We start from the raw sequence: 3,089 nt of genomic DNA, 5'->3' as shown, positions 1-3,089 counted from the left end.
AAGAAAAGCAGGCAGGAAATCAGCCACAGGGACAACATCCAGGGAAGGGACAAAGAGACTGAGAGATTCAGCAATGAATGGAGAAATCAGCAGCAAACCCACAAGCCATCAAACGCAGAAGGAGGAAGAATCAAGAGAGTTTTTGTGAAAAAAAATGGCTGCCATGAAATGCTGCTTCTGGAGGCTAAAACCAACAGAATTAAATTCAAGCAGCCCAGTGATGCTAGTCTTGCAAAGTCTGTCACACACAGGGCTGGGATAACTAGGTTGCATGATGACCAGCTACAACAAAGTATTGAGACCAAATCAGAACCTGGAGAGAAAATCTAGGGGAACAATTCTAAAAACCTCCTGGACATTTTTGTGTAATTGCTATTGTCCAAACAGAAAGTCAATTGATCTTTGGATAATCACCATTTTTTAACTTCCAGGTTTAATCCACACTAAGGCCTGGTCCACACTAGGACTTTAATTCGAATTTAGCAGCGTTAATTCGAATTAACCGTGCACCCGTCCACACCAGGAAGCTATTTAATTCGACCTAGAGGGCTCTTTAGTTCGAATTCGGTACTCCACCCCGACGAGGGGAGTAGCGCTAAATTCGACATGGCTATGTTGAATTAGGCTAGGTGTGGATGCAAATCAAACTTACTAGCTCCGGGAGTTATCCCACACTGCACCACTCTGTTGACGCTCTGGACAGCAGTCCGAGCTCAGATGTTCTGATCAGCCATACAGGAAAAGCCCCGGGAAAATTTGAATTCCTTTTCCTGTCTGGCCAGTTTGAATCTCATTTCCTGTGTGGACGTCGTGGCGAGCTCAGCAGCATTGGCAGCGATGCAGAGCTCTACAGCAGAGGAGTCCATGCAATCTCAGAGTAGAAAGAGGGCCCCAGCATGGACTGACCGGGAAGTCTTGGATCTGATCGCTGTGTGGGGCGATGAGTCTGTGCTTTCGGAGCTGCGCTCCAAAAAACGGAATGCAAAGACCTACGAGACAGTCTCCAAAGCCATGGCACTCAGAGGATACAGCCGGGATGCAACACAGTGCCGCGTGAAAATCAAGGACCTGAGACAAGGCTACCAAAAAATCAAAGCGGCAAACGGACGCTCCGGAGCCCAGCCCCAGACATGCCGCTTCTACGAGGCACTGCATGCCATTCTCGGTGGGTCTGCCACCACTGCCCAACCAGTGACCGTGGACTCTGAGGATGGGATAGTGTCGACGGGCAGTTTCTCGGCGATGTTCGCCGATGGGGAAGATGAGGAAGGGTTTGTGGAGGACAACGCAGGCGACAGCGGTTACAATACTGCTTTCCCCGACAGCCAGGATCTCTTCATCACCCTCACAGAGATCCCCTACCAACCCTCCCCGGCCGTTAACCCGGACTCCGAATCAGGGGAAGGATCAGTCGGTAAGTGCTATAAACATGTAAGCATTTATTTCTTAACAAAACAGGAATAAAAACTATATAAAAAGAAGGTCAATGCATATAGGGATCGAACAAAAATCCTCTTGGGACAGTTCAACGAAGCTCTCTGAGAGGTACTTGAAAAGCCTCCTTAGGAGGTTCCTGGGGAGAGGTGCCTTGTTGGGTGCTCCGTGGAAGCACACTCTTCCGCGCCAGGCCATCAGGAGGTATAATGGGAGCATCGCCTCGACCAGCATGGCAGCATAGGGTCCTGGTCTGTGCAGGGATTCACGCAGCATTCGCTCTCTCTTTGTCCTGGAGACCCGCCTCAGGGTGATCTCGCTCTGCGACTGCTGCATCTAATTAGGGGAATTACTTTAATGTTACTATTGTGAATGCTTGACTTTTCCTTTGCATAACAATGACTGTCGTTTAACAGCCACGTGTTGTAGGCTGCAGAGGAAAAGCATACAGGGATCTTTCCCGGGGACAGCCGCGAGGGGCTGGAACAGGGTCAGACTTTATGCTTTCCAGATTGACTGCAGCAGGAGGGCCCTGCTATCCATTAACTGTTAAGCAGCCTAAAGTTTCCGGCTTACCAGGCCTGGCTGCTACACGGATTCTGCTGTCCTGCCCCGCTTGTCCGATCTCCAGTGCAAGACCCCAGGCAATGAAAGCGAATGCCGAAAATTTGAACTTGTCCTGAGAGCACATGAGATTAGGTGCCCTGTATGGTCTTGTTCACAGAAACTGAGTAGACTGTGTTCAGTGTTAGCAAACATGTATCTTTGGAAGGAAATCACTTCCTTTTTCCCATCACACAGCTGCGGCTCTTTCCCGAACTGCCCCGGCATCCCCCTCACAGAGGCTGGCGCAGATTAGGCGGCGAAAGAAAAAGACTCGGGACGAGATGTTCTCTGAACTGATGGCCATCTCCAGAGCCGAGGTGGCACAGCAGAGCCAGTGGAGGGAGACCCTCTCTCAGCAGCAGCGCTCACACAGCGAACGGGAGGACAGGTGGCGGCAGGAAGACCAGCAGGTGACTCAAACGCTGCTTGGACTAATGAGGGAGCAAACGGACACGCTCCGGTGCCTTGTGGATGTTCTGCAGGACCGCAGGCAGGAGCAGAGAGCCCCCCTGAACTGTATCTGCAACCGCCCTCCCCCGCCACAAAGTCCTGTCCCCCCCTCACCCGAAATCACAAGAAGGAGGGGCGCTAGGGGCCGTGAAAACTGTCACTCCACCCCAGCAGAGCGCTCATGTACCAAACAGCTCTCATTCCCTAAAGTATGAGAGTTCCTTGCCTTCCTGGCTCACCCGATCCCAAATCCCAGTTTCATCCCCCAACTGTGTAGTTGAGTATTAAAAATAGTTTGCTGTTCATTACTGTTTCCGTCATGTTTCTTTGCAGAAGACTTTGTGTGAAGGGTGGGGGAGGGGTTTGTTAATTGCATAGGAGAGCCACCATTAACAGGGTACAGACATGGGGGCAGGATCAACAGCAGGTCACACACAGAGTGCAGTCACTAGGCACCCGGGTCACTGTGCGAGGTGTCTGCTGCCCCCGGTCAGTCTGGGAGGTGTATGTTGCCCCAGGGTCCGAGCGCCTGGCATCCACAAATGGCAAGGCAGGCTGCCCTTACCATGCCCTTCCACCCTAGCCATGAACCTCTCCGA

This window comes from Mauremys reevesii, linkage group 5 (genome assembly GCF_016161935.1).
Source record: "Mauremys reevesii isolate NIE-2019 linkage group 5, ASM1616193v1, whole genome shotgun sequence".
Lineage (NCBI taxonomy): Eukaryota > Metazoa > Chordata > Testudines > Geoemydidae > Mauremys > Mauremys reevesii.
Note: the sequence above shows the minus strand (reverse complement) of the source record.